The 12195-nt window shown below is 54.7% G+C and overlaps 2 long non-coding RNA genes across 3 annotated transcripts; one reads left to right on the forward strand and one right to left on the reverse strand.

Moving 5' to 3' along the window:
• Positions 1 to 1544: 1544 nt before the first annotated feature.
• LOC138830067 (uncharacterized) lies at positions 1545 to 4644 on the reverse strand. The gene is made up of 3 exons (XR_011372852.1): positions 4514 to 4644; positions 2170 to 2288; positions 1545 to 1646 (listed from the first exon to the last, which is right to left on the reverse strand). It is a non-coding gene; the product is annotated as an uncharacterized lncRNA (long non-coding RNA).
• Positions 4645 to 5053: 409 nt separating this feature from the next.
• On the forward strand, positions 5054 to 11328 carry LOC138830064 (uncharacterized). Of its 2 annotated transcripts, none has more exons than XR_011372850.1 (3): positions 5054 to 5215; positions 9268 to 9537; positions 11043 to 11328. It is a non-coding gene; the product is annotated as an uncharacterized lncRNA (long non-coding RNA). The 2 variants fall into 2 exon arrangements; XR_011372849.1 differs by having other exon boundaries at positions 9268 to 9503.
• Positions 11329 to 12195: the final 867 nt, after the last annotated feature.

A 12195-nucleotide genomic window follows, 5' to 3' on the forward strand; every position in this document is an offset into this window, starting at 1 on the left:
CAGACAGACACAGAGAGACAGATGAACAGAGACAGACAGACAGACAGACAGACAGAGAAATAGACAGAGAAACAGACAGAGACAGATGGACAGACAAATTGACAGACAGAGGCAGACAGAGAGACAGACAAATGGACAGACACAGAGAGACACAGAGTCAGACAGGGACAGACAGACGTACAGACAGAACCATAGAGACAGAGAAACGGTAAAAGAGAAAAAAGGAGTCAGAGACAGACAGACGGATGGACAGACAGACAGAGACAAATACAGAGTGAGACATAGACAGAGAGACAAACGGACAGAGACAGATAGAGATTGAGACACACAGAGACAGACAGATGAAGACAGACAGACACACAGAGAGACCGACAGACGAACAGACAGAGACAGACACAGAAAAATACAGAGAAACACAGAGACAGACAGACAGACACACAGAGACAGATGAACAGACACAAACAGAAACAGACAGAAAAATGGAGTCAGAGACAGACAGACAGACAGACAGACAGAGACAGAAAGAGACAGAGACAGACATAGCTAGCCAGACAGACAGATGAACAGAGGCAGAGACAGACAGACAGAGACAGACAGACAGATACAGAGACAGACACACAGAGACATAGAGACAAATGGACAGAGACAGAGTGACAGACAAACAGACTGCAAAACAGAAAGAGACACAGAGACAGACAGAGACAGAAATACAGAGACTCACAGAGACAGACAGAAAGACATAAGAAGGAAGGAGAGAAGGAGGGAAGGAAGGAAGGAAGGAGGGAAGAAGTGGAGGGAATAAAGGAAGGAGGGAAGGAAGGAAGGAAGGAGTGGAGGGAACGAAGGAAGGAAGGAAGGAAGGAGGGAAGGAATGAAGAAAGGAAGGAGGGAAGGAGGGAAGGAAGGAAGGAAGGAAGGAGGGAAGGAAGGAAGAAGGGAAGGAAGGAGGAAGGAAGGAGGAAGGAAGGAAGGAAGGAAGGAAGGAAGGAAGGAAGGAAGGAAGGAGGGAAGGAAGGAAGGAAGGAAGGAAGGAAGGAAGGAAGGAGGGAAGGAAGGAAGGAAGGAAGGAAGGAGGGAAGGAAGGAAGAAAGGATGGAGGGAAGGAAGGATTGGAAGGAGGGAAGGAAGGAGGGAATTCATTCATTCATTATTCATTTCCTCCATTCCCCCTCCCCCTCCCCCCTTCCAGGAAGTGTTGGGCAGATTTCCAGGCGTTGAGAAGAGGAAGCCATTGGCTGGGTTCTGGTTGAGTCTGACACACACATAGGAAATCCATCAGCAATTTGTTCCAGAAGCTTCTAGAAGCTTGGTTGGGGCGGGGGGAAGGGAAAGACAAGACCATGCACATGAGCTAATCATCATAATAAATCAACAACAACAACAACAACAACAAGAATAGTCAAGGGACCCTGGACCAGTCACCGCAAAGGATCATGGGAAGGGGTGATGTCATCATCCATCCTCAACTTCTCCCATGGAGGAGAATCCCAAGGGATGAACGCAACTGGGTCCCAGATGTTGGGGAGAATGGGGGGGGTGGGGAGGAAATAGAAACCAGCCCCAGCCCTGGCTTCTTTCTAGAACCTTCCATGGGTTGTCCTGGAAGCGTCTCAAGTCCTTAGATCAAACAGATCCCCTGGGAAAACCTATCATCAATAGACCATGAGAGGATCAGTATCAATACCAACACCAATACCAATATCATCAATACCCTCCTTCCCTCCCCCCCTCCCCCCCAAAATCATTCCTGGGCCAAGGAAGGGGGGTGGGAGGGTTGGGGTGTGTCTGGGTGGAGGGATCACCTGCCTGGGGAATGTGCTGAGTTATTCTGAAACCTGGAGCTTTCTGGGACCTTCTGGAACCTTGGGAGAACTTTCTGGAACTTTCTGGATGGATGGATGGTGGATGGATGGGTGGATGGATGGGTGGGTGGATGGATGGATGGATGGATGGGTGGATGGATGGATGGGTGGATGAGTGGATGGATGGGTGGATGGATGGATAGGTGGATGGGTGGCTGGATGAGTGGATGGGTGGATGGGTGGATGGATGGATGAGTGGATGGATGGATGGGTGGGTGGATGGATGAAGGATCGATGGGTGGATGGATGGGTGGATGGATGGATGGATGGATGGATGGGCGGCCCCCATCATTGCTGGTCCGCTCACCTGCAGGTAGGCCAGTGCGCACAGGATCTTGGTGGGCGCGCAGGTAGCTGAGGAGTTGGCCACCAGGCACATAGTCCATCATCCTGTACAACCAGCGGTCATCGCGCCACGTGGAGAACCTGGGATGGGGTCAGGGGGAGGGAAAGGACACACACGTGAGGTGCTAGGTGCTTGCTGATTATCCAGAGTCCCTGTGGGGAAGTGCTGGGTGCTTGGTACCTGTCCTGAGTTAGTAATAGGCAGGTGCTGGGTGCTTGGTACCTGACTCATGTAAACAGTAGGGAGGTGCTGGGTGTGAAGTCCCGTTCCTGGGTCACCATGGGGAGGTGCTGGGTGCTTAGTTCCTATCCTCGGTCTCCATGGAGAGGTGCTGAATGCTTAGGCTCAGTCCTTGTTCCCCAGGTGGTGGTGCTGGGTGCTTAGTTCCAGTTCTGGGTTACTCTGAGGAGGTGCTGGTTGCTTAGTCCCTGTCCTGGGTCATCATGGGATGGTGCTAGGTTCTCAGTACCTCCCCTGGGTCACCATGGGGAGGTGCTGGGTGCTTAGTCCTAGCCCTGGGTCATCATAGGATGGTGCTGGGTGCTTAGTCCTGGTCCTGGGTTACTCTGAGGAGGTGCTGGTTGCTTAGTCCCAGCCCTGGGTTGTCATGGGATGGTGCTGGGTGCTTGGGAATCATCCTAGGTCACTATGATGAGGTGTTGGGTGCTTAGTCCCAGCCCTGGGTTACTATGGGGTGGTGCTGGGTGCTTGGGGATCATCCTGGGGAGGTGCTGGGTGCTTAGTTCCTGTCTTGGGTCATTATGGGATGGTGCTGGGTGCTTGGGGGATATTGTGAGTCACTATGGGAAGGTGCTGGATGCTTAGTCCCCACTCTGGGTCACCATGGGGAGGTGCTGGGTGCTTAGTCCTGGCCCCGGGTCACCCTGGGATAGTGCTAGGTGCTTAGTCCCAGCCCTGGGTCATCATGGGATAATGCTGGGTGCTTAGTCCTGGCCCTGGGTCACCATGGGGAGGTGATGGGTGCTTAGTCCTGGTCCTGGGTCACCATGGGGAGGTGCTGGGTGCTTAGTCCCTGCCCTTGGTCACCATGGGGAAGTGCTGGGTACTTACTCCTGGATCTGGGGCACCATAGGGAGGTGCTAGGTGCTCAGTCCCCATCCTGAATCACTATGGGGAGGTGCTGGGTGCTCAGTCCCCATCCTGAGTCACTATGGGAAGGTGCTGGGTGCTTAGTCCCCACATTGGGTCACCATGGGGAGGTGCTGGGTGCTCAGTCCCTGGGTAATCATGGGGAGGTGCTGGGTGCTCAGTCCCTCCCCTGAGTCATCATGGGGAGGTGCTGGGTACTTAGTCCTGGCCCTGGGTCACCATGGGGAGGTGCTGGGTGCTTAGACCTGGCCCTGGGTCACCATGGGGAGTTGCTGGGTGCTTATTCCCCATCCTGGGTTACCATGGGGAGGTGCTGGGTGCTTAGTCCTGGCCCTAGGTCACCATGGGGAGGTGCTGGGTGCTTAGTCTTGGTCCTGGGTCACCATGGGCAGGTAGTGGGGGCTTATTGCCCATCCTGGGTCACCATGGGGAGGTGCTGGGTGCTCAGTCCCCATTCTGGGTCACCATGGGGAGGTGCTGGGTGCTTACTGCTGGATCTGGCGCACCTTAGGGAGGTGCTGGGTGCTCAGTCCCCATCCTGAGTCACTATGGTGAGGTGCTGGGTGCTGAGTCCCCACTTTGGGTCACCATGGGGAGGTGCTGGGTGCTCAGTCCCTGCCCTGGGTCACCATGGAGAGGTGCTGGGTGCTCAGTCCCTGAGTCACCATGGGGAGGTGGTGGGTGCTAAGTCCCCAAAGCCAGGGCACCCAACGGCCTGGTTCCTGCCAGGCCACGCCCCCCAGGCCAGCCATCCAATGGCAGCACACCCAGGCCACGCCCTCAAAGCCAGACTACACAATAGCATCACTGTTGCCAGGCCACGCCCCTCCAGGACCAGCTGCCCAATGGCCTTACTTCCAAGCCATACCCCCAAAGCCAGGACCCTCAATAGCCTAGTTCCTGCCAGGCCATGCCCCCTAGGCCCAGCGGCCCAATGGCCTTACTTCCAAGCCACGCCCCCCAGCCCAGCCGACCAATGGCATTACGTCCAGGCGCCCAATGGCGTCTTTCCAGGCCACGCCCCCAAACCCCAGCGGCCCAATGGCCTCTGTTCCAGGCCACGCCCCCCACTGACTCTCCTGTCAGCTCCACGCCCTGCAGGCCACGCCCACCGCGACGCCACGCCCATCAGAAAGCCACGCCCTCCAGCGTCCCCGCCTCTTAAAGGCGCCTCGTCCTGGAGGCCTCCACGCACCGACGGTGACCCGGGGGCCGCCCGGGTCGGCGTCCTCGGGGTTCCTGCGCGCTTCCGCTTCCGCTTCCGGATCCGGACGGCATAGTGGTGGCCATGGTGGCGGCGGCGGCGACGCTCCGCGGCCCCGCCACGGCTGCATTTCCGGGCGCGGCCGCCGGCGCCGTCGCATCGATGTCATCAGCCGGCGCCAAGACGCGGGCGCGCATGCTCGCGCTCTCGGCGGAGCGCCACTGCGTATGCACATAGGGTTAGCGGGGAAGGGGCCGAACGCTCCCAGCGGAGAGCCATTGCGCATGCGCAGAGTGTTCTTCAGCGGGGACAGGCTGAGCCGGCCTGGCGGAGCGCCATTGCGCTTACCCACAGGGTTAGGCAGCTGGGAGGGGCTGAGCCAGCCTGCGCCAATGCGCATGCACACAGGGTTCGTCAGCAGGGAGGGGCCTAGCGCTCCCGGCGGAGCGCCGCTGCGCATGCGCGTCCCTTGGCTGCTTGTTCCCACTGCCCTCCCGCGTGTGGACCCACGGCGCATGCGCACAGGTTGAATCGGCAGGGAGTCGCAGAGCGGACCCTGGAGGGTCGAGTTGCGCATGCGCACAGCGTGAGTCCGCCGGGAGGTGCCTAGGGGACTCCGGAGGATCGAGGTTCCGTCCGCATTGCGCATGCGCACTGGTTGAGTCGTCCGGCACCGTCCGGGCCGAGCGTGTGGTGCGTGCATGCGTGGGATTCCCTCGGTTGGTCTGGTTGGTACTGCGCATGCGTGCCACCTGGGGGGGGAGGTCCTCCGCGCTGTACCGCGCATGCATGAGCCAGCACGCCCCGTCCCTCCCCCCCCCCGCCGAGCAGGAACACGCATGCGTGTGCTCCCCGGGCTCTGCGAGGTACGGATCTGCGCATGCGCGGGATTGGGCTGCGCTGCCCTGCAACAAGCATGCGCGGTTCCCAGAGACAGACTGACAGACACAGGGACAGTGAAACAGAGTCAGACAGACACTGGGACAGAGACAGACACACAGATGGACACAGAGAGACACAGACAGATAGATGGACACAGACAGACACAGAGAAGACAGAGACATGGGCAGGCATAGACAGACAGACACAGAATGACAGACAGAGAGACAGACAGACAGAGGCAGAGCCAGACAGGGAATGACAGAGAGAGACAGACACAGGCCGACAGACAGAGACGGACAGACATAGAGCAAGACAGACAGACACTGGGACAAAGACAGACAGAGACAGACACACAGATGGACACAGAGAGAGACACAGACAGATGGACAGACAGACATAGGCAGAGACAGACACAGACACAGAGAAAGACAGACAGACACAGAGAATGACAGACAGACACGAAAGACAGAGAATAACAGAGAGACACAGACAGACAGACACACAGACAGACAGATACTGACACAGGCAGACAAAGAAAGACAGAACGAGACCCAGACAAACACAGGAGACAGAAACAGAGAGACAAAGAGACAGACAGACACAGAAGTCAGAAGTAGACTGATGACAGACAGACAGACCGAGACAGACAAAGACAGAATGAGACAGAGACAGACAGACAGTGAGACAGACATGGACAGGCAGACCAACAGGCAGACACAGACGAGACAGACAGACAGAAAGACAGAGACAGAAGTAGACTGACAGACACAGACAGACAGACAAAGAAAGAGAGAACGAGACACAGACAGACTGACAGAGGAGACAGACAGAGACAGAGAGACAAAGACAGACAGACACAGACATGGACAGGTAGAGACACGCAGACCAACAGACAGACTGACAGAGGAGACAAAGACAGACACAGACAGAAGAAGACACAGACAGACAGACAGAGACAGAGACAGAGCTTGACCTACTCCATTGAGGTCAGGACTTGGTTCCAAGTCACTCAAGTGTGAAAATGTTAATCCCACTCATATTTAATCAACATCCATCCACCCATCCATCCACCCACCCATCCACCTATCCATCCACCCATCTATTCACCCATCCATCCATCCATCCATCCATCCACCCATCCACCCTCTGATCCACCCATCCATCCATCCACCCATCCGTCCACCTATCCATCCATCCACCCATCCATCTATCCACCCATCCATCCATCCACCCATCCACCCATCTATCCATCCATCCATCCATCCACCCATCCACCCATCTATCCACCCATCCATCCATCCACCCATCCATCCATCCATCCACCCTCCCATCCATCCACTCATCCATCCACCCACCCATCCATCCATCCATCCACCCATCCATCCATCCTCCATTGAGATGAACACTTGGGTCCAAGTCACTCAACTGTGCAAATGTTAATCCCTTCTATATTCCATCAACAGCAGGACTTGGGTCCAACTCATTCAAGTGTGCAAATGTTAATCCCTTCCCTCCTTCCTCCATGGAGATGAGTTGGGTCCGTCACTCAATTGTGCAAATGTTAATCCCTTCCGTCTCTCCTCCATCCAGATGAGGACTTGGGTCCAACTCACTGAAGTGTGCAAACGTTAATCCCACCCATATTGTATCAGGACTTGGGTCCAAGTCACTCAAGTGTGTAAATGTTAATCCCATCCATATTCAATCAACATCCATCCACCCACCCATCCATCCACCCATCCACCCACCCATCCCCCATCCATCCATCCACCCTTCTATCCACCCATCTATCCACCCATCCACCCATCCGTCTATCTGTCTGTCTGTCCATCTATGCATCCATCCCTCTGTCTATCCAGGTGTCTGTCTATCTACTTACTCTCTGTCTGTCTGTCCATTCATGGATCCATCCATCCATCTGTCTATCCACATGTCTATCTATCTATCTACTATATCTATCCACCTATCTGTCTGTCTGTGTGTCTATCTATACATCTCTCTGTCTGTCCAACCATCCATCCATCTATCCATCTATTCATGTATCTTATCTGTGTATCTATCTATCATCTATCCATCCGTCTGTCTGTCTATCCACCTACCAGCCTGTCTGTCCATCCTTCTGTCCATCTGTCTATCCATCCATCTGTCCATCTGTCAATCTGTCTGTCTGTCCATCCATCCATCTATCCATCTATTATCCATCTATCCATCTGTCTTTCTGTCCATCCATCCACCCATTTGTCTATCCATCTATCCATCTGTCAGTCTGCCTGTCTATCCATCTATCTGTCTGTCCATCCATCTGCCCATCTGTCTATCCATCTATCCATCTGTCAGTCTGTCCATCCATCCATCTACCCATCTATCAGTCTGTCTGTCTGTCCATCCATCCACCCATCTGTCTATCCGTCTTATCTATCCATCTTTCAGTCTGTCTGTCCATCCATCCATCCATCTATCTAGGTATCAGTCTGTCTGTCTGTCCATCAATCCATCCATCTAGCTAGCTATCAGTCTGTCTGTCTGTCCATCCATCCACCCATCTGTCTATCCGTCTATCCATGTATCAGTCTGTCTGTCTGTCCATCCTTCCGCCCATCTGTCCATCCATCTCTCTGTCTGTCTGTCCATCCATCCACCCATCTGTCTATCCATCCATCTATCCATCTGTCAGTCTGTCTGTCTGGGTGAAGAACTCTGAAAAGGGACAAACTTTCTAGAACCATCTCCTTTCCCCGGGCCGTTGTGTGTGTGTGTGTGTGTGTGTGTGTGTGTGTGTGTGTGTGTGTGTGTGTGTGTGTGTGTGTGTGTGTGTGTGTGTGTGTGTATGTGTGTGTGTCTGTCTGTCTGTCTGTCTGTCTGTCTGTCTGTCTGTGTGTACATCCTAGACTTCACCGGTCCATCTGCCATGACCGTTGGATTCAGAACCTTCTAGAACGCGGTGCCGTCTCCACCACCCTATCTAGGACTCGCTGCCCAGTGCTCGGGACAAGATGTCATCTGCTCATACACGTGTGTGCGTGCGTGTGCGTGCATGTGGCCCGGCCGGTCGCCCTGGGAAATGCCCTGGGTCACCATGATGATGATGATGATGATGCCCGGAGTTCACATCCTTCCAGGGTCACCATGATGATGATGATGATGATGATGATGATGATGATGATGATGATGATGATGATGATGATGATGGATGGATGGATGGATGGGTGGATGAATGGATGGATGGATGGATGGGTGGGTGGATGGATGGATGGGTGGATGGATGGATGGATGGATGGTGGATGGATGGGTGGATGGATGAATTGATGGATGGATGGGTGGGTGGATGGGTGGATGGATGGGTTGATGGATGGGTCAATGGATGGATGGATGGATGGATGGATGGATGGATAGATGAGTGGATGGGTGGGTGGATGGATGAATGGATGAATGGATGGATGGGTGGATGGATGAATGGATGGATGGGTGGCTTGCTGGATAGATGGATGGATGATGGGTGGGTGGGTGGATGGATGAGTAGATGGATGGATGGATGGATGGATGGATGGGTAGCTGGATGGATGGGTGGATGGATGGGTGGCTGGCTGGGTAGATGGATTGATTGATGGATTGATGGATTGATGGATGGGTGGATGGATCGGTGGATGGGTGGATGGATGGATGGATGGATGAATGGATGGATAGATATATGGATGGGTGGATGGATGGGTGGGTGGATGGATGGATGGATAGATAGATGGATGGGTGGATGGATGGGTGGATGGGTAGATGGATGGATGGATGGGTGGATGGATGGATTTGTGGATTTCCCCCCTAGGCCACCAAAGACCTAAGTTCTTCTCCTCCTGTCTCTCTATCTCCAGGTGCAGAGAAGTTGATCCTCCACATACAGAAGCACAGCATCCTCTTTGCCCTGGCCACCAGCTCAGGGACTGAGTCCTACCAGGCGAAGACCAGCGCACACCGGGAGCTGTTCAGTGCCTTTCACCACGTGGTGCTGGGTGATGACCCCGAGGTCAAGGCCAGCAAGCCCGCCCCGGACATCTTCCTGGCCTGCGCCCACAGGTTCTCCGGACATCTTCCTGGCCTGCACCCGCAGGTTCTCTCCTCATCCCCCCCCCCCCGTCAACCAGGTAAACCGAGGCCTCGGGCCTCGGGTCCACTGCATGGACCACACACAGAGAGACACACACCACACACAGAGAGACACACATACAGACAGACATGGACGGATACACAGATACACAGACCAGACAGACAGACAGCCAGACACAGAAACACACAGATAGATGCAGAGACGGACACAGAGACACAGATAGACACATGGACAAACCAGACAGACATGCAGACAGACAGACAGGCAGATAGACACACAGACCGACAGGCAGACAAACCAGATAGAGACACAGACACAGAGACAGACTCATAGACAGACAGACAGACAGACCACAGAGACACGGACAGACAGTCACACTCCAATAGACAGACAGACACACTGACAGAGAGATAGACACACAGACACACAGACACAGAGACCAGACAGATAGACAGACAGACAGACACAAGAGACGGGACAGACACACAGATTCACAGACCTACCAGACAGACCACAGAGACACAGACAGACACACTGATAGACACACAGACAGACAGATAGACACAGACAGACGCACAGATACACAGACCAGGCAGACAGACAGACAGACAGAGCACAGAGACACGGACAGACAGACACACACCGATAGACAGACAGAGAGATAGACATACATACACAGACAGACACACAGACAGACAGACTACAGAGACACACAAATAGGCATATAGACAGACAGACGGATACAGAGACAGACACACACAGATAGACAGACACAGAGACACTTGGCCAGACACAGACAGACACACATACAGAGACAGACAGACAGACATAAGAGTCCAGACAGACAGATACACAGAACAGACCAGACAGACCGACCACAGAGACACAGACAGACAGATATAGGGACAGACAGACACACAGAGACAGACAGAGAGACACGGACAGACACACAATCACACAGACGGATGGACGGATGGAGAGACGGATGGACAGACAGCCCCAGGGGAACAGGGAGGGAGACTCCTTGGCACAGTGCTCACCTGGCCCACACCAGGCCCTGGGTGGGGGAGGCCTCGAAATCACACACAGAACATGCCAGTAGGCACGCCGTGGCTCGACGGTCACCTTCCCTCCTTCCTTCCCTCCTTCCTTCCCTCCTTCCTTCCTTCCTTCACTCCTTCCTTCCTTCCCTCCCTCCTTCTTTCCCTCCCTCCTTCCTTCCCTCCTTCCTTCCCTCCCTCCTTCCCTCCTTCTTTCCCTCCTTCCCTCCTTCTTTCCCTCCTTCCCTCCCTCCTTCCTTCTTTCCCTCCATCCTTCTTTCCTTCCCTCCTTCCTTCCTTCCTTCCCTCCTTCCTTCTTGTTCCTTCCCTCCATCCTTCCTTTTCATCCTTCCTTCCTTCCCTCCTTCCTTCCTTCCCTCCTTCCCTCCTTCCTTCTTTCCTTCCTTCCTTCCCCCCTTCCTTCCCTCCAACACTGGGCACCCGGCCCACCCCCCGGCCGACCTCTCACTCCGCGTGTCTCTCTCGCCCTCTGACCCTGCAGTGCCTGGTGCTGGAGGACACGCCCCACGGCATGGCGGTCGCCCAGGCAGAGGGGATGCAGGTGGTCATGGTGCCCAGCGTCCAGCTCGACCCCGAACTCAACGGCCGGGGCCACCCTGCTGCTGCCCTCCTTGGGTGACATACAACCCGAGCTCTTCAGCCTGCCCGCCTTCAACTGACCTGCGGACGGACAGACAGACAGACAGAAGGACACTGGACACAAGGCCAAGACCTGACCCATCCCAGGGCCTCCCTGACCTCTGGAAATAAAGGGAATGAACACAGGAAGTGCCTCACTGAGTCACGAGTGGATGGATGGATGGATGGATGGGTAAATGCATGGGTGGATGGATGGGGATGGATGGGTGGATGGGTGGATGGATGGGTGGATGGATGGATGGGTGGATGGATGGATGGATGGGTGGATGGGTGGGTGGATGGATGGATGGGTGGATGGATGGGTGGATGGGTGGACTGGTGGATGGGTGGACGGATGGATAGATGGATGGGTGGATGGGTGGGTTGATGGATGGATGGGTGGATGGATGGGTGGATGGGTGGACCGGTGGATGGGTGGACGGATGGATACATGGATGGGTGGATGGGTGGGTGGATGGATGGATGGGTGGATGGATGGGTGGATGGGTGGACGGTGGATGGGGGACCGATGGGTGGGTGATGGGTAGATGGGTGGATGGATTGATGGATGGGTGGATGGGTTGATGGATGGATGGATGAATGGATGGATGGAGGGGTGGGTGGATGGGTGGATGGATGCATGGGTGAATGGATGGATGGGTGATGGATGGGTGGATGGGTGGATGCCGCGGACCGGGTTCTGTCGGGACAACGGAGGATACCTAGGGGAGGAACCTGGAATAGGACGGGGAGATGGCAAACAGACAACTCACACACATTAGGAGTGGATGCTGAGTGCTGAGTGCTGAGTGCGATTTAATGCAGTGGATAACAAACTTTTATAACAAAAAGTCTCCATAGGAAAGGGCAAAAGGTTACATAATCTTGCTGCAGGGCTTCGTCCTTGGGTGGTCACCAACTGGTCGCCTGATAAGCACTTGTTTCCGGCTTCACCTCTATTTTTAAGAAATACAATTGGTTTTGATGATTGTCACCAATTAACCACTACTTTTTTC

The sequence above is a fragment of the Dipodomys merriami genome, unplaced genomic scaffold (genome assembly GCF_024711535.1).
Source record: "Dipodomys merriami isolate MVZ:Mamm:240054 unplaced genomic scaffold, mDipMer1.0.p SCAF_1811, whole genome shotgun sequence".
NCBI lineage: Eukaryota > Metazoa > Chordata > Mammalia > Rodentia > Heteromyidae > Dipodomys > Dipodomys merriami.